The sequence below is a fragment of the Amphiura filiformis genome, chromosome 15 (genome assembly GCF_039555335.1).
Source record: "Amphiura filiformis chromosome 15, Afil_fr2py, whole genome shotgun sequence".
Taxonomy (NCBI): domain Eukaryota; kingdom Metazoa; phylum Echinodermata; class Ophiuroidea; order Amphilepidida; family Amphiuridae; genus Amphiura; species Amphiura filiformis.
The window spans coordinates 4,769,068-4,790,680 of NC_092642.1; positions in this window are offsets into that span (position 1 = coordinate 4,769,068).

Genomic DNA, 21,613 nt, shown 5'->3' on the forward strand with positions numbered 1-21,613 from the left:
TAATTTTGATTATTTGAAATTCGCAATGTAATACACATTTTATGACAAATCATTAAAAATTGATATTTTTGATATATAACAGTCCTCGAAGTAAATTTTATAAATTTAATGATACATTCTTTAAGTATATGTTGCTGGGAGGAAAGGCCGACGATCAATTGAAAATTTTGACCTTTCGTATTGAAGATATGGATTTCCCCCAAAATAGGTCTTTTTGGGAAATAAAATCCATATCTTCAATATGAAAGGTCAAAATTTTCAATTGATCGTCGGCTTTTCCTCCCAGCTACATACACTTTAAGAATATGTCATTAGATTTATAAAATTTACTTCGAGGACTGTTATATATCAAAAATTTGAAAAATATCAAATTTTAATAATTTGTCATAAAATTTGCATTATATCGTGAATTTCAAAAAATGAAAATTATTTGATATGAGAAAGACATTCTTCGTATTCAGAATGCAATTCGATATGTCTGATGTGCTCTCATTTCCCACAAAAAATACTGTCGAAACGCTCAAAACGCTCATTCCAGATCCCTTAAGTATATGTCATATCACATGTTTCACATTTGTACGATTTTAAATAATTCTTTATCATGTTTATAGGACATGCTCTGTTATATTTTTATATCCTCTTTTCATTCTTGAAAAGATAGATCATGCTTTTTATTTCACCCATTGGGTATTTCTTTATTAATTTGTGTTTATATGGCGATTTCAAGTGGGATAATAACTCCTGGATGACGTAAGCATAATGTTGATAGATTTAAATATCATTATAAATAGGCACTTAATAATAATGATATTGAAATAAATTGATAAATAGATAAATTAATAGATAAATAAATAAAAGATATATAAGCCTAGATAAATAATAAATAAATGATAAACTAGGAGTAAATTGCAAACATTAAATATCTTAGAGCAAATGAGCATTTAATAAGTTTTTGCGACAAATATTTTGCCCTTCTTGTACGTTTTATCATTATTTTATCTTTTACTAATTTTTTTGGGACATGCTCTCTTATTTATTTTTTATGTTTTCCTCTTATCATTTGTGAAGTATTTCTTTATTTTTGTTTTAGTACAAGTGATCACTGAGTATGTTTAACTGTGGAAATATCGGTAGATAAGGTGTTTTTTATTTCACCCTTGAGTATTATTTATAAGTGTATCAACATACATTTCACATGTCATGATTTTTCATTGTTTTATTTTAAAGCAATTCTTTATTGGGGTGCATGCTCTCATATATTAGGTGTTTTTTTCATGTTCCTCTTGTCATTCTTGATAGATGGCTGTTTATTTATGTCGCGTGTTAAGTATTTTTTTAATTTTTGGTCGAAGTGTATAATTATCATCACATGCTGTACGCTGTTTATTTATTTCGCCCTCATTTTCTTTACTTTTGTTTTTAGATCTTTAGTTCTTTATTTTTGTTTCTGTGAATATCATGCGAAAAGTAGGCCTTCTGCACATTATGATTTTTCCTTGCTTTATTTAACTCTTTACTGGGGTGCATGCTCTCTGCTGGTTTTTTTCATGTTCCTCTTATCATTATTGACAAGATAGCACCAAAATGATGAGCCTTAAAGTTTTACCTTTTAGTGGGTTAAGCCAAATCTAAGTGGATGAAATAAAAATCAACACTTCTGGCACTGATTGGTTTCCGTAGTTGTTATATGGAATACGAGCTGTCTGTAGCTACAAAATTGTCTGCAAATCGGCTTTTGCCGGGCCTCTCTTTTTCGGCGTTTTTCTCATTAAATTAGGGTCCCGTTCAAATAAAAAATAAACTGGTGTCTAGATGTAATCACAGTTAACACACCAGGAAAATTATAGAACATACAACAACCTAGTTACACCTGTAGACTGCGAACAAACATGCACCTGGCCAGACCTGGCCGTAAAACAAAGTGTTCTCCCTACGGATACCCTTAAGGGTCACACAATAACAAATATAAAAATATGAAGGTCGTTCCATCAGTTATATCCGTTAACCGTAACAGCTGCAAGCACTCTGCTTATAAACTCACTTCATGCCAGCTGCTTAACCGTATTTTTACCAATAAATTGCTATTTGCAGCAGATTCAAGCTTGAATGGTGATTACGATTAAGCGGAATAGATTTCATTGAGCTTTAATATCAATCACATAAAAGGTGAAGAAAATGAGACAGATGTATCTTATTATGTAAACTTTCACAAACAGAGCAGCTGCTCCTTATACGAAGCATTAACTGTGCACTGTGTTTGCTCCCAGTAGTATAGTTTTCAAGGGGATTATAATCGTTCCTTTTATGTAAACCAAAAGGCCCGGGCCAAAAGGCAAGAGCGTGATCGTGGGATTTCCTAAATCTGTATTTGCGTATTTTTCTCTATCATTATTTGAGATGGGCTTATAACTCTCCACTATCAACTCAAATATGTCACGTGTTTAACGCGTAATTCCTTATAGGTAATATTGTGATGTCATAGGTCTAACTTTGGCTCCATATGGGGCGAATATTAAAATTGCTCCGATTTTATCTAAAATGGTCTCAAAGTGTGTGTCTTGGCATGAGAAATCAGAAAAAGAATAGTTTGTCCTGATGTTCCGTTACCTTAGTAAACACAGCAAAGTAAAAAAATACCTACCGAGTCGCAGTCACTTTGACTCTTTAACTGCTCACATCTTTTGAAATGGTTGTCCAAATTCAATGGTGTTTTCTGCGAAATGTAGCTTTGCAATTGCTGTTAAGACACTAAAACTTGAATATGTACATCTTCAGACTGATTTTGTTTGATCACACCACATAATGAACATAATTATGTAAACTCGTGAAACCCCATTCTCTACAAATTATGTGTATATGTATATAGGGAGCACGGTGGCCGAGCGGAACGGGCTACGACTCATAATCGGAAGGTTGCGGGTTCGAGCCTCGGCGACGCCATCGTGTTGTGCCCTTCAGTAAGGCACTTTATCTCGATTACTCCTCTCCACCCAGGTGTGAAATGGGGAGCTGTTATGAATACTGTCCATTGAGCGCCGCCCAAAGGTATGAGTATGCCGTGAGCATTGTATGGCAGCTGACATATTCTAACGGCGGAATAAATGTAAAGCGCTTTGGTACATGTTCACATGTGAAAGGCGCTGTATAAATACCAACATTTTATTTGTTTTATATAACGCAAAATGCAAAGTAGAATATTTTGCGTCATATTTGCATTTTAAAGCTCAAATCAGGAGTGACCAAAACAAAAGTTCAACTGCGCATAACATGTGACAGGCTTATCACCGTTATAGTCCTACGTAGGAGGACTAGAAATACTACTACTACTACTACTACTACTACTACTACTAATAATAATAATAATAATAATAACACTAATAATAATAATAATAATAATAATAATAATAATAATAATAATAATAATAATAATAATAATAATAATAATAATAATAATAATAATAATAATGATAATAATAATAATAACAGACTTAGGGAGGGGGTTAGTTTTGGCACGGTCCTTTAGGTAGCTACTAAACCAGTTCAACACGAAACCGTAATAAATTTCTGTTGCAGAGTTAGTTGTTACATCACATATATAAGAAATGGTTGATTTAAAAAGTCAATCTACCTAAACATAATGAATTAGGTTATTAGGAAATTCCTAATAGCTTATGCAAATCACGTATTTCGAAGAATCGGGTACAAGTTATAAATAATAGTTATGCCATATCACGTATCTAACCGTGTACGCAATGAAACTATTACAATTCTAAACATGATTAAAACAATTTGCTGAAAGTCATACCTACATTTAGATCTAGTCATTTTAGTATCAGTGCAATTCCTTAACACAAGTTGCGCGTAAGTTTTATTATGTCAGACATTATAAAACTCTTAATTAACCTGTTATTGGCATTTGCCCAAAAGTTCATTTTATTTATTTTTTGATCAAAAACCTAAGGCCCTGCTACTTCAAAATGACATTGTCTTTATTTGTCTTTACTTATTTTCTTTGTTAACGAACTTAGCTCGCCTATGATCAAGAACACCCACACCCGTATCCTATAAACCCTTATATCTGTAAAAGACACCAAATGTTCCTGACAAAAAACATATCCCGGCCATGTTGTAACATTTGGTGAGTAGGACGCCCTCAAAATTTGTCAAAATTCTGTTATTACACGATTGTAATGTACTTTATTAAACTAACATACCCTGCAAAAGTCAAGACTTTAGGTCCTGCAATGTTGTCGTTTAGATATTACGAAATATTAGTCGACCGCGTACACGATGGTCATAACACGACAGTGACATTCTGGGCTGGTAGTAATTAAATTCCTAATTTCTTTGCTTTACCTCAGTTGTTCGGCTCAAATTAAAAGGGGACATATCTGACAATAAAGGCTTACATTTTATGGAACAGAAATACTAAATCTACTTTTTTATGGAAATGTTGCAATATGGCTTTAACGTTCATGAACACTATTAAAACAAACATTGAATATAACATAATTAAAGCTCTTTTTAGGTTGTTAATTGTTCTTGTATATCTATGACTTGATGCTTACTAAAGCCTTTCGTGTGACTCACTCGCACATTTTAAATATCTGTGTTGATGTATTCGTTTCCTTTTATACATTATAGTGTAAGGTATTACGTGTCAACAATCGGATGTACGAGATATGTTATACATCTTAATTCTCAATTGACCATGAAGACGTCACACACCCACTGCTTAATCTTCTTTTTCTTATCACCACTCGTATTATTTCAATGTTTGAATCAGAAATAGAGGTGAAAATAGATGTTATTCAGCAACCCATATTAAATCTCATCTTTAATACATTTTTTTCAAAATTTGTACTAGTCAGTACTTGCCGTTGACTAAATATTGATCATGTAAGGATCATTGGGACCGGTCAATTAAAGATAATAAACGCCCAAATCATCAAAAACTAGGCCAAGATGCCACAGGGATGGCTCCCTTGGGGTTTCAACCAAAAGGTAATCGATGCTACTTCATACCTTTTCCTTTAGAATGTAAAGCACCCGCGATGCTGCAACAGTATATTATTACAACTCCACGCCGCCATGGTTGTGTTAAATGTGTCGTGTGACTGTTTATGATTGATTGCCTTTAATTCGCCTTTATAGAGGTCGTAACAGAAGGAATTTAAAAGAAGCAAGGCAAGATATAAATGCATATATAATCTGTAACACAAAGAGAAATTTCACAATTTGCTTGTTGTGTTATCTTTACAAAATTTACGGTCAGATAAAGGAGTCAACTTGCATTAACCTACGACTCGTAACCTGCCACTAACTTTACCAACCTATGACTCGCTCATCCATTCATTCAACCGGCGGAGGTCAACACCCGTTGCTACTTCCGGTCGGATGAACCGGTTTCCTGCTACCAAACCCAGCATCAGTCGGCATTGAAGACCATTTGATGTTGGTTGCAGGCCACTAACCTCCGCAAGTAGGTCGTAAGTCTATTCAATTTCACTTTCTCGATAAAAAGAAGTGAATGTTTTGATATATTTTAAAGTTCAAGGCATTTTTTTTTATCACATGAGATATATAGAGCAAATAATATCAATTTGTCATATCTACCTATAATTTCCTGAAGCCATAGTCGATATTTCCAGTTCAAACACACTTGAACAATGAATTCAAACCATAACGACATATCTAGTTTATCTTAAGCAATCAAGGGTCGTGTCTTTTTCTATGAATCGTTTCAGATTATGAATTTTGATATATGAATTTTGATAACTGTGCTACACCATATTGGACGTGAAACCAAGTGACTCTTGTTGTAAACATTAATTGCTTTTAATAACAAAAAGGTACCTTTTCTAAAAATACAAACATTATTGAAAACATTATAGAAAACAAGCATTGTTTGATTACAATAACGGATTCCATGAGAAATAGAGGATATTGAAAATCGTGGAACATAATGTAACTACTTGGTAGAATAATTGCTCTTATAATTATTCGTTTTCGCGATCAATCATAATAACATGACAATTACATTATTTACGCAAACTTAAGAATAACATGACGACAATAACTACGTGCGAAACTCATAACATGAGAACAATAACTAAAATGCAAAGCTCATGAAATGTGGCGTATCCTTACAAGCAAACCTTACGTTAAGGGACCGATCGTTATTTACGGCAGGGGGGGGAATGGGTGTTTTGGCAAAAATATCGACAAAAAATTTCGCGTTCCCCCTCGCGTCCGCTCAAAATTTTCGCGTTCCCCTTGTTTTCCCAATTTTCTCCATTTAAAATTTAAAATTTCAGGTTCCCCCTCAAGACCACAAAAAATTTACCCATTTCCCCCCCCTGCCATAAATAACGATCGCTCCCTAATAACAATCAATGATTGCTTATATGGTACAGGGTGTCCAAAACAGTGTGCAGTGTGCAGTGCGCTTTTGGGCTATGGATTTTGTTAAGTGTCATTAACTTATGGGCAAAATGGGCGTGGGATGTGACTTCTCTTGCTATTACATATTCTTGGTTACTTCTGCCTTTGTGTTTTATTATGTTTCTTACTTTCTTACTTTGTTGTTTCTTACTCTTTTCATTTACAACTTAAGCAATTTCAGGCTAGACATGTTTTGACAATGCCTTGAAAATTGCTGCAAATCAGAAGTCATATGACCCTTTAACCCCTGGTCAAGTCAGAGCTGCTCCAAAATCATATCTCATGTATTGTTTGTACTTTTGCAGTTCATATCTACGCAACAAGACCAACATTGTGGAATTTGACTGAGTAGAACTGGGGAAATGCTCCACAAGGCTACCCCTACCCCTTGATTTAGCAACTCAAATAGCATCAATATTTAACTATGTACATGTCTTAAGCACAAAATAATGGTAACCATTTGCAGATTGCTTGCTATTTGGTGATGTTCTAGAGGGTCCATACAAACTACCCAAAATGTTTAATATTAGATATGATGTCATCTGAATGCCTACTTTTCCTAGGTTGTTCCTACAGATTTCTCTATAAAGAGTTATACAGTAAGAAATGGCAAATAAGTAGGGATTTTGTGAAAATCTACTGCCTGGGCGAAACATGCTCCGATCTTACTGATATTTTAGCACAATAGTAGTATGTACCCCAGTAAAATTCTCCGAGAGTTCCAAGTCGATCCGAGAAAAAGAGTGATTTTCGCCCCACCTTACTACAGTGCATTGGAATTCAAATTAACAGTCAACATTAATAGGTAAATTTTCACGGGAAAATTTTCTGGACACGTGACCAATGCGTATCAATGTGAGTGTAACCTCGAGCCTGATTTCTGACCCCCGGCGGTGACCTCGCTATTCAAGTCTTAGTAATTTTGAATTGGAATAGTATTTTTGACCGCAATATTGATAGAAATTTGTGCATTGCAAATTTATTGAATATTATGTTATCTAAATTTTTTCACAATATCATCAAAACGTAATTTCAAAAATATCTATCTACGGAAAAAAATATTTATCTACGGAAACTCTTACCATAATATTATTAACTTGCGACAAGTAACTTATTTTGCATGAAAGGAGGAATTCTTCCTATTCAAATACATTGGAAGAACACCCGCTGTGCTCGGGGTCACATTCCATAATGCTAATATGTCTGCGCCCATGGGTGTCACGTGTCCAGAAAATTTTCCCGTGAAAATTTACCTATTAATTCTGACTGATTAACTAGCCACAGCAACAGCAGCGAATGAATCCTCAATTTTGCGAAACAATTATGAAAAAAAACTTATTTTTTACGAAACTATCTGCAAAATCGTTGGCAACCCAATTACAAAGCCATTCTTTAAAGTTAAATACCATCGTTTGCTTTAATCTACCCTAGACTGATCATACTGCCGTACAATCAGACTGTCAATGATATTACTTTATCTGAGCGCCTATGGTAAATTCTGTAGACAAAGCTACTCCAATTTCAAACTCCCCTTGATCAAAGTAACTAACATAATGTGAATCTCGGCACGTACAGTTGACTTAAAAAAGCAAATTAAACATAGTGATGTCTGCATTAAGTTTCATGTTCTTGACAAGACTCCTAATGACGCAGAAAATTTCCAGAAAAACATATCGCCCTCTTATATTACTACAAAACAAAAAGACAACTCTAACCGAAACGCGCTTATACTGTAACTGGGCCATCAATGGCTAATTTGAGGTAATATTCAACTACAGCCGGTGAAATCATATGTTCGTCTTTCATTTCAATTTGAGCAAAGAATCACCGATAGGGATGTAGTAGTTCCTTTTTTATCAAGCATTGATTGCTGCAGGGTTATATGATTAGCGGGTTTGGCATACTGCATAACACAATAAATTCTCGTGACACTTAATTGTGATATTATCCTCGCTTCAAGAAATAGAACGAACACGGTTATATGTTTATTAATATCAAATGTAAGTTGATACGTGCTGGTAGATTCAAATATACAGTTTAAACAAGCTTTCAGCATTTTGTATATACCTTTATAATGTACTGATGTTGTTGTGGAAGCTTCCTCAGATGACCTGTTGAACTTTGGTCTGGGCAGGACGCTGTATTAGTGAGGTCCCCCTCACTAAATATTATAAGTGCTTGTTAACTATTTCAAGAACCTTGGTAAATGCAAACACAGAAAATTTGGATGAAATTGTAAACATAATAGATATCTTAATCGGGAATCTGAGCTACTGCTCCATTCTGACGAGTACATAATTATGTATACGCCTACTGTTGATCCAATACTACGGAAAGCGAAACAGGACTTATGCCGACATGCTATTTAACTTGTCGGTGTCGGTAAACCATAGCATGTTGGTAGGATCCTATATCGCTTTCCGTACTGATCGAGATGTTCGTTTAATTAGAGGAAAATATACATAATGTTTCAAAGCTAAGTGCTTGGTATAATTACACTCCCGGTCCTAGCAACCACTCATGCTACTTTTTTGCAATTATAATGAAGGGAATATTATGTTTAGAACCTTGAGGGCTGACGGGAAACGCGGGGAGTGAAAATGTAATCTACAGCTGCAAAACCGTCATACACAAATCATGCTCTGTTCTATCAACCTATATTTTAATCTAAGACTACAGCGGAGCTGGAAAGGCATCAAGCTCTGCCAAAATAGGGTTGAATAACATCCGTGGAATAACCATTTCGTAAAATCATTTAGTTTCTCGCGTTTTAATGTTAAGCACTCAAATAAATACGTCGACAAAATGGTAAGAAAACTCTGAAGCTTTTACTATGAAGATTCAAAATGAAGTTTTAGATGAGGTACATTCTTTCAAGTACCTCATCATTAAATGGACTCTATAACTTAGTGGCTACATTTCGCACGAAAAGACAATTTAGTCGTCATACAGTGGTCATTTCAAGGTCACGGCTGTACTTTGTGGTCTTATAAGACCGCATCATATCTAGTTTTTCATTGATTTTGATAAAGTCTGCTCAATAAATGACAATAACAAATCTAAGAATACAAGAATGTAAGGTCACTCCATCAGTTAAATCCGTTAACCGTAACAGCTGCAAGCAATCTGCTTATAAACTCACTTCATTCCAGCTGCTTTAACGTATTTTTACAAATAAATTGCTATTTGCAACAGATTCAAGCTTGAATGGTGATTACGATTAAGCGGAATTGATTTCATTGAGCTTTTACATCAATCACATAAATGGTGAAGAAAATGAGACAGATGTATCTTATTATGTAAACTTTCACAAACAGAGCAGCTGCTCCTTATACGAAGCATAAACTGTGCAGTGTGTTTGCTCCCAGTGGTATAGTTTTCAAGAGGATTATAATTGTTCCTTTATGTAAACCAAAAGGCAAGAGCGTAATCATAGGATTTCCTAAATCTGTATTTGCGTAACACCATGATTAATTATGAAGAGTCTTGCTAGGACAATCCTTTGTGAATTGTGCACGTATTGTCATGATTATGCTTGAACGTAAATTATCATTTTTGCTTTCTGCCTTTTAGCAAAATTACATTCTACAATACGAATAATTTTAGTCATATTATTGTATTTTTTGTATTGTTTGTATCGTCACGGTTAAACACTAATAATAATACTAACCATAACAATAATAATAATAATAATAATAATAATAATAATAATAATAATAATAATAATAATAATAATAATAATAATAATAACAATAATAATAATAATAATAATAATAATAATAATAATAATAATAATAATAATAATAATAATAATAATAATAATAATAATAATAACAGACTTAGGGAGGGGGTTAGTTTTGGCACGGTCCTTTAGGTAGCTACTAAACCAGTTCAACATGAGACCGTAATAAATTTCTGTTGCGGAGTTAGTTGTTACTTCACATATATAAGAAATGGTTGATTTAAAAAAAAAGTCAATCTACCTAAACATAATGAATTAGGTTATAAGGAAATTCCTAATAGCTTATGCAAATCACGTATTTCGAAGAATCGGGTACAAGTTATAAATAATAGTTATGCCGTATCACGTATTTAACCGTGTAGGCAATGAAACTATTACAATTCTAAACATGATTAAAACAATTTGCTGAAAGTCATACCTACATTTAGATCTAGTCATTTTAGTATCAGTGCAATTCCTTAACACAAGTTGCGCGTAAGTTTTATTATGTCAGACATTGTAAAACTCTTAATTAACCTGTTATTGGCATTTGCCCAAAGGTTCATTTTATTTATTTTTTGATCAAAAACCTAAGGCCCTGCTACTTCAAAATGACATTGGCTTTATTTGTGTTTACTTATTTTCTTTGTCAACGAACTTAGCTCGCCTATGATCAAGAACACTCACACCCGTATCCTATATACCCTTATATCTGTAAAAGACACCAAATGCTCCTGACACTGGAAACGGTAAGAAACTACAGATTCTATACTAGACGTCATAAAAACATATCCCGGTCATGTTGTAACATCTGGTGAGTAGGACGCCCTCAACATTATTCTAAATTCTGTTTTTGTACGATTGTAATGTACTTTATGAAACTAAGAAAAAGACTGTAGACGACAGCGACATAATAAATTCCAAATTTCTTTGCTTTACCGCAGTTGTTTATTAACTTAAGAGGGGACATATCTGACAATAAAGGCTTACATTTTATGGAACAGAAATACTAAATCTATTTTTTATGGAAATGTTACAATATGGCTTTAACAAACATTGAATATATACCCACATAATTAAAGCTCTTTTTAGGTTGTTGTTCTTGTATATCTATGAATTGGTGCTTACTAAAGCCTTTCGTGTGATTCACTCGCACATTTTAAATATCTGTGTTGATGTATTGGTTTCCTTTTATACATTAGACTGTAAGGTATTACGTATCGACATTCGGATGTACGAGATATGTTATACATCTTAATTCTCAATTGACCATGAAGACGTCACAAACCCACTGGTTAATCTTCCTTTTCTTATCACCACTCGTATTATTTGAATGTTTGAATCAGAAATAGAGATAAAAATAGATATTATTCAGCAACCCATATTAAATCTCATCGTTAATAAATTTAGCAAAATTTGTACTAGTCAGTACTTGCCGTTGACTAAATACGAAATATTGATCATGTAGGGCTGGTCATTGGGACCGGTCAATTAAAGATAATAAACGCCCAAATCATCAAAAACTAGGCCAAGATGCCCCAGGGATGACTCACTTGGGGATTCAACCAAAAAGTAATCGATCCTACTTCATACCTTTTCCTTTAGAATGTAAAGCACCCGCGATGCTGCAACAGTATATTATTACAACTCCACGCCGCCATGGTTGTGTTAAATGTGTCGTGTGACTGTTTATGATTGATTGCCTTTAATTCGCCTTTATAGAGGTCGTAACAGGAGGAATTTAAAAGAAGGAAGGCAAGATATAAATGCATTGAATCTATAACGTAAAAATTTCGCAATTTGTTACAATATCCCGATATTAGGTGTCAACCCGATATTAGGTGTCAACTTTCATCGACCTACACATAACCTGCCACCAACTTTCACCAACCTATGACTCTCTCATCCATTCATTCAACCGGCGGAGGTCAACACCCGTTGCTACTTCCGGTCTGATGAACCGGTTTCCTGCTACCAAACCCAGCATCAGTCGGCATTGAAGACCAGTTGATGTTGGTTGCAGGCCACTAACCTCCGCAAGTAGGTCGTGAATCTATTCAATTTCACTTTCTCGATAAAAAGAAGTGAATGTTTTGATATAAGTTCAAGGCATTTTTTTATCACTTGGGATGTATAGAGCAAATAATATCAATTTGTCAGATCTACCTATAATTTCCTGAAGCCATAGTCGATATTTCCAGTTCAAACACACTTGAACAATGAAGTAAAAACCATAACGACATATCTAGTTTATCTTAAGCAATCAAGGGTCGTGTCTTTTTCTATCAATCGTTTCAGATTATGAATTTTGATATATGAATTTTGATAACTGTGCTTCGATCACCATATTGGACGTGAAACCAAGTGACTCTTGTTGTAAACATTAATTGCTTTTAATAACAAAAAGGTACTTTTTCTAAAATACAAACATTATAGAAAACAAGCATTGTTTGATTACAATAATGGAATTCATGAGAAATAGAGGATATTGAAAATCGTGGAACATAATATAACTACTTGGTAGAATGATTGCTCTTTTATTCGTTTTCACGATCAATCATAATAACCTGACAATTACATTATTTATGTTAACTTAAGAATAACATGAGGACAATAACTACATGCGAAGCTCATGAAATGTAGCGTATCCTTAAAAGCTAAACGTTAAAATATACGAGGGTCATTTAAAAAGTTCTACCTCCATCATCACATCCATGTTATCTTACGTGAAATTTTCCCACGATTATACAGCTCAACTTACCGTACTTTGCCTAACCAGACAGTCCATGCCAAAATTGTTACTACACCTTTACATTTCATCGAATCTCTTTTTGATGTCTGTCATTTTGAACATCACACTTGAAAGATGTATGCTATGTAGAAACTTTATTTTGCAATTTCATAATTTGCATATTATTAGCATATTTGCAAGAAAAAACATGAAAATCAATAAATACCTATATTTTTCACAATTTAAATATTTTATTAGAAATTAAGCATGTAGGCCGTTTGTTATGACTTGATGAATGAATCTATTAAAACAGATTTTGATATTTTTGCTTATATTTCCTTTTTGCCCCAAAATGTGTAAAAATCAACATTTTTTGGTTGACCTATATTTTCTTTGACTATTTATCAAATTTCTTAATTTAGGTATAATACAGTGCAGAAAAAGATGTCAAAAAAATCTGTTAAAACAGATTTCCAATAAATTGTTCCATTTTCCATTTTGGGTTAAATACTCAATTTTCATGCGCGGGATATTTGAAACATAAAATGAAAACATGTCCAATGCACTTTTTCCTCGAGATGTACTATAATATCAAGGTTACGGATATATTATAATCCCTTCTTATCTTCACTGATCCATCAGATACCTATTGCTATGAATGATCAATGAAAAGGTTCAGAACTGGGCTACTAATGGTCTGTCAAGTATCTATAGTTATTTTCATGACTGTGTCAACTCAAAAATCATGCAAGGTCGAATGTAGGAAAAGTATGATCAGTTGAGCTGTACTCTTAAGTATTGGCTACAAAATACAAGTTTATTAATGAAAATGTGATTTTTGGTTGTTAAGATGTGTTGGTTAAAGCAAATACAGATTTGGTACGTCGGAAACGGTTAAAAACTGAAGCCAAATGTTTAGTAAGCATCATATTGTAGCTTTGGATAATTTTCATAAAAATGGTTTTCTTAAGAAGTGGTTGTCCAACTGCTTACTCAGGATTAATATTTTGTTACTATTTGAGCTACATTATTGTGCATCTTTTTTTTTTAAATTAACAGTCTAGTCCTGTACAGGGGATTGGAATTCAAATTAACTAGCCACAGCGACAGCAGCGAATGAATCCTCAATGAAACTTTTGCCAAACAATTATGAAAAAACTTATTTTTTACGAAACTACCGGTATCTGCAAACTGCAAAAGCATTGGCAACCCAATTACAAAGCCATTCTTTAAAGTTAAATACCACCATTTGCTTTAATCTACCCTAGACTGATCATACTCCCGTACAATCAGACTGTCAATGATATTACTTTATCTGAGCGCCTATGGTAAATTCTGTAGACAAAGCTACTCCAATTTCAAACTCTCCTTGATCAAAGTAACTTGCATAATGTGAATCTCGGCACGTACAGTTGACTTAAAAACCAAATCAAACATAGTGATGTCTATATTAAGTTACATGTTCTTGACAAGACTCCTAATGACGCAGAAAATTTCCAGAAAAACATATCGCCCTCTTATATTACTACAAAACAAAAAGACAACTCTAACCGAAACGCGCTTATACTGTAACTGGGCCATCAATGGCTAATTTGAGGTAATATTCAACTACAGCCGGTGAAATCACATGTTCTTCTTTCATTTCAATACGAGCAAAGAATCACCTATAGGGATGTAGTAGTTCCTTTTTATCACGCATTGATTGCTGCAGGGTTATATGATTAGCAGGTTGGCATACTGCAGGACACAATAAATTCTCATGACACTTAATTGTGATATTATCCTCGCTTCAAGAAATAGAACATGATGCAGTCATGGTCCATGGCAAAGGCGATTCGACCTTTGTGGCATTAAACCCAGTTAACAGGAAATTAATCCAGTAAATCGATTCAGTAAAGCAAATAAGCTCATGCATTCGATCACTAACGGCAACCAACTTCGGTCGATTACCCCAGCTGCAGCGTGTGTAAACTCTAATTTGCATAGAGGCTGTACGTGAAATTATTGATTGGCTCCAAACAAAGGATTTGAACCGGTGCACGTAATCATGGCGCAGTGCAGTCCATTCAATCAAATGTTGTCATCAACCTATTTGATCGCAGTGCATTGTTATGTGTGTGAGACGAACTGTCGCGGTTGATTGCAATCAAACAAACGATGTCTTACGTATTACTTTGTTCCGTGATGAAAATCGTGATGTTTTATTTAATCACTCTCGAAAAATGTATTTCTTTTGTAGGTCTATTACTTTGTTTTGTGATGAAAATCGTGATGTTTTATTTCGCTTTAAAACAAACGATTTCTCATGTATTACTTTGTTTCGTGATGACAATTTTGATGTTTTATTTCATCACTCACGAAAAATTGATTTCTTATGTATTACTTTGTTTCGGGATGAAAATCGTGATGTTTTATTTCATCACGCTCTAAACAATAATTATAGTTACATGCATTTCAAGAAAAAAATCTTATTAAAACGGTAGGCCCTATGTTGTTTAGAAAAAATGTAGAAAGTGATGATGATGATGATGTCGATGATGATGATGATGATGATGATGATGATGATGATGATGATGATGATGATGATGATGTCTCCAAAAGTGTCCCGGTTTGTTTTTCTTGCCCTAAATCGTGCGTATCTATTAATAAGGCACTTCAATAATCAATAATCAGTCCCGTGACGGCCTCCACTAACTAGCTACTAACTTGGGTTTATGGGCGCTGATATTTCATGTTCACTGTCACTTATTTATCAGAAAAGTGCGACCCTTTGTCAATCACCTACAGTACCCAATTTCGGCATACTATATAAGACACTCATCATGATGATTGCCAGAGAATAGTTAAGATGTAGCTTGTACCGTTTTTTTGTGGCATCCTTCAGAAGTGAGCAGTCCGATACCAATATTTTCGGTCAAATCTCCATTCAATTAACACGGGGAGTTGGCTAGCTATGCCTTGCCCTCACTCATATTTTACAAAAGTGCGACTATTTCTGAACATCTAACCTAGCTGTAATTTTAGGTCATGTTAGAGAAATATATTTGCTAGAAGTTTGGAGAATAGCTAACATATTGGCTGGTTATTTTTCACACAGTGATGTTAACTAGGCAAGTGCCCATTCTTGCAACGTACATCATTTGTAGGGGTCACGCGTCAATGGTGAGAGCACTGTGTATTGTGTATAGGAAAACGGACAGTAACTGCAGTATGACGAACACGGCTATGTGTTTATTAATATCCAAATGTAAGTTGATATGTGCTGGTAGATTCAAATATACAGTTTAAACAAGCTTTCAGCATTTTGTATAGGCTATACCTTTATAATGCACGGCTGTTGTTGTGGGAGCGACCTCAGATGACCTGTTGAACTTTGGTCTGGGCAGGAAGCTGTATTAATGAGGCCCCTCACTAAATATTATAAGTGCCTGTTAACCATTTTAACGCGGCTGTGTACTCTAGCCATTGTTTCTTTCTCAAAATTGAGTTTTTATGATATGTTTGTACCTTATTATGTTTTTTATAAATACAAGGAATGAAAATCCAGATTTGTAAACTCCAACTGCAATATTTTAAGGATTTTATTTCACTATTCCACTCGTGTTTGAATTGAAAAGGAAAGAAAATCTTTGTTGTACCAGCAAGGTACACGCGCGCAACAACTCATCGCGTTGCGTATCGCGCAATTTGTTAACGCACAAATACGCGACGCTTATCTGCATGCGCGGCGCATCTTATGGAAACACCACGGAAGCACTGATTTCACAAAAACCTAGTGGTCAAATGGCTCCGTTTTAGCTGATAAAATGTGGGTTTTTCAAGTTCTTTCCCCGATTTAAATATCAAGTTATGAATGGATTTCGCTCAAACTTCTCAAGGGGCTGTGGATTTACCCGATGTTCACGTAATATAAGTTTCAAAAACGAAAAATGTCGCATTCTCCTGTGAGATTCGATGAAAGTGCAAAATGTGACCACTTTAAACTTCAACGGCCATTATTTCAATGTTCATTTTCTCGGTAAAATGACGATTTAGGTACACGATAACTCAATAAATACAGCATCTATAAGTAAGCAAATATGATCATCGTAAAAAGCATGATCGACTCAAGAAACGGTTTTCTCATTTTTTTATATTTTGGTCTATTTCCGATTTTGGGCATCATTTTGTGCAAATAGGCGTTTTTGAATTTTAAAAGTTCATTTTGATGCCTTATATGGTCAATATCTCAAAAATAAGGCCAATATCAAAAAACTAAAAAAACCGTTTTTGGAATGGAGCCTCAAGATTGAGCTAAAAACAAAATAAAATAGTTTGGAAAGAGTGTTTTGTTGTTATGATGTACCTAACAAATATTGCCAAAAACTCACTTTTTTGTGATTTTCTTAAAATTGTTGTTTTTACCCCAAATCTGTATTTATATTAAGATTTATTGATGTCTTGCCTTCATAAAAATGTATACTTTTATATGTTTTGCGCGAATAATTACAAAGTTATTGCACTTTTACTACATGCATGTCTGAGAGTACACAGCCACCTTAAGGGCGTACTACACCCATATACTGGTTTGATTGGTCTAAATAAATATTTTTTCATTTATAGCTAGGCGATATATGCACGGATCATGTGAAATAAAAAAAATATGAAAAAAGAAGAAAAAAGTGCTTTTAAACAATTGTAGTAAGTCATTTTAGCCCTATATATATTTTGTTTACTGTATCCTAGTTACTCAGATGCGTGTTTCATAACAAACCATGATTTATTCTATTCAGCATGTTCAAGTAGGGTACATGAATAGAATACATTAAATCCTTTGTTATACTCTCTATAGAAAATCTAGTGGTGCATGCAAAATATATAAACACTTACACAATGGATGTATATAGTCATTAGTCAATAATATTATAATGTGTTGTTAGGAGAAGAAAAGGCTATTAGGTCACCGTATGTCAGGTTATAGGTCAATTGGTTCAGGTCAAATTTAAGCATCAATTTTGAATACACATGTGAGAGTTTGTGATATCATAATGAGGAATAATTTTGATATTCTGTCTTTAACTGGATATATATCGAGAAGTGCAAGGTGGATATACTAATATACCTTGGGATGTAAATGGTGAGTACAATTTAGAATGCCTAGTTGAGACGGATTTCACAAATAAATATAAAATAGTTACCAAAATCACAAACGTTAAGCTTACGAAAAACTACCCAATATGGTGGTATAGGTGACAAGAAATACAATTTTTTCAACATTGCTGTAGTATGGTTGTGGTAACCTGTTACCTGTGGCTTAATTAAGTTTCAGTGAAATAATGTCGCAAGTTAAAAATACAAAATATAGCTCAACATTGAAAATAGAAGCATTTTAACCAGTTCCTTTTTTGATAGTTGTGGAGCACCAAGTTCATGAAGTCATAAAAGAAATCAGGAACCACTTATTCCCATTTTACATATCAACTTTATTTTCCTAACGTGTTAGCAACACATATCCAAAATTTTAACGAAATCCGTTGATAGTAAGCTTTCCAAAATGAAGTGAATTTAAATCATCAGTGATGTACCACCTTTTGGCTTCTACTTTTAAAAGCATGTAAGCTACGTTGATACCGATGCCACCAATAAAACGAGAAGATTTGCCCTTCATTTTGCATACCACTTTGTCCAATTTTTTTTGTAATTTCTTCACAAAATGCAAAAAATGCAAAAAAAAAAATCAATGGGTGTAGTACCCCCTTAAGAACCTTGGTAAATGCAAACACAGAAAATATGGATACAAATAATAGATAGCTTAATCGGGAATCTGAGCTACTGCTCCATTCTGACGATTACATAATTATGTATACGCCTACTGTTGATCCGATACTATGGAAAGCGAAACAGGACCTATGCCGACATGCTATTTAACTTGTCGGTGTCGGTAATGTCGGTAGGATCCTATATCGCTTTCCGTACTGATCGAGATTTTCGTTTAATTAGAGGAAAATAGAGGATACATAAGGTTTCAAAGCTAAGTGCTGGGTATAATTACACTATCGGTCCTAGCAACCACTCATGCTTTCCCAATTATAATGAAGGGAATATATGTTTAGAACCTTGAGGGCTGACGGGAAACGCGGGGAGTAAAAATGTAATCTACAGCTGCAAAACCGTCATACCCAAATCATGCTCTGTTCTATCAACCTATATTTCAAATTCTATTACCCCCACGACCCATTATTCAAAATCGCGCGCTGTGATTTGTTGAAACGTGTCACGTGACAGACCATTAATTAGCGATAAAGTGTCAAGGGCAACGAACTTTATGTTCTTCTATCATCACAGCGCACAGCAGAGCGCACAGCACACCTGCTTATGTAGGGGAGAATGGAATGTCAGGGGTGTGTTATTGTATGTGCATACCTGCTTATAGGGGAGAATGGAATGTTAGGTTGTGTTATTGGAATGTGCATACGCTTTGGCTACGCGTATGCGCTCCACCTTGAGGTAAACAACTTGAAATATTTGGGCAAAAAAATTTGATATTTTCTCTTTAAATCAGACTATTTTGTGGTAATAGAATAGAAATAAAGGGTGCAGCATTATCCTTTACACGCAAATAATGTGTCCTCGGCAGTAAAAACGTTTCAATAATGGGTTCGGCTGCGCCTCACCCATTATTTACGTATTTACGTTTTTACTGCCTCGGACACATTATTTTCGTGTAAAGGATCATGCATTACCCTTTATTTCTTAATTAAAACTATAGCGGGGCTGGAAAGGCATCAAGCTCTGCTGCCAGAATACGGTTGAATAACATCCGAGGAATAACCTTTTCGTAAAATCATTTAATGCACTTGGTTTCTCGCGTTTTAATTTTAAGCACTCAAATAAACGTCGACAAAATGGCAAGAAAATTCTGAAGCTTTTACTGTGAAGATTCAGAATTAAGTCTTAGATGAGTACATTCTTTCAAGTATACCTGCTATCGTGATCAGATCACATAAATCATGTTAAGAACTCAATAAAATAATTTGAGTTCTTAATAGAATTAAGGCATTTCTAAAAGATGACACATTAAATACCATGTATCAGTCTTTCGTCCTCCCATCACTTGATTAATGTGATGTTGTGTGGGGAAACGCTACCAATAAATATATGTCTAAGTTGACCAGGTTACAAAATAGAGCTGGCAAAATCATTCTTAAGGTTAATAGGGGTTTACCCACCAAATCCATGCTTGAGTGGATTGAGTGGAAGGATCTTGACACCAGAAGAATACTTAATCTCAATACTATGGGGGTGCTCCGGTAGGGGTAGTGGGAGGTAGTGGTGGTCAGGGTTTCATTCAGGTCTCTGCACTGTTATTGGTGACTGAGGGTGTTGTTGGAGTGTTTTCTGACCCTGGAGTTTACCTGCTGTTAGCATGTCTTGGGCTCAGAGATGTCTTTTCCCATTCATGTCGGTCCCTGTGCTTGTGTTATGGTTTTTGGCTATGCTGGGTTAGACCTGACGTACTTTGGCCCCCAGTTACCTTAATCCATGTGTTATATCTGTATTTATTTATTATGTATATTTCCTTGATGCTTTTGATGTAATGTGAAATCATTTGACCTATGTCTTATGATGTTGTTTTATTGTATTGCTCTTGATGTTATTTGTTGTAACGTGCAATCTTATGATAATGTTTTATATGCCGTTTTTATTGTGTTTTATATGCATGGCCTTGTGCCACCTGTGAACCAAGAGATAACAGGGCCAGTGCATTGATTGGTCACCCCAGATTTAATAATAAATAAATAAATAAATAAATAAATAAATAAATAAATAAATAAATAAATACTGTTCACCATAGTGGCGTATAATAGGGCATTGCAAATAAACAACATTTAGAGAAAATCGGGTTTGAAGAATGTCAATATAAAATCGAATCGTGTAAATCATTAATTAAATTTTGTAATTGATGTGAAATATCTGTAGTAAACTAAATACTTTATATAACTTTCATAAGAAATAAAGACACATTATTCCTGTCAAATTGAAAACAATAGGTACAAAACGCAATAGCCTAACGTAACAGGATGACGTCATAGGATGTTACGATGTAGCGATGTTCTAGAACGAGAGCAAAAAGAGTATTCCGGTAGAGTTCCTGAAGCAATACACATAAGGACTCAGAAACCGAGACTGAATCTAGAACTAGATCCTATCTGGGATAATTTGCTGATGTCCAGGGGGGGCGGTGCTACATCGTAACACCCTATTACGTCATCGTGTCAATCATATGACGTCGGCATTGAGAGATATCCCGATTGTAGACAAGATATCATCACAGCATCACCATCTGCTGAAGACGCTAGTCGAGCTAGGTGAGCGAAAAATAGTGCAGTGTTGATGTTAAACTCTTTAATCATTTTATCTACCACTACTTATGAATATCCACTCGTGTAAAATTTGATATCTTTTGCTCTACCTCCATCATTATTTCACCTATTAGGTCTAAACTTCAGGAAGAGCTCCAAAACCCCAACTTTTACATTTGACATGACCCATTTGAGGTCAAACGGCACGCATAAGTAAATTTGGCTAAAATGGTTTTTTTTACCAAAAATGTTTATTTTCCTACAGATTACAGTCATGATACACTAATGAAAGAGATTTGGACATTGACCTTGGCTATTACCGGGACCTATGGAGGTCCTGACAGAATTATTAGAGTCACAGGTCAATAAGTGTCT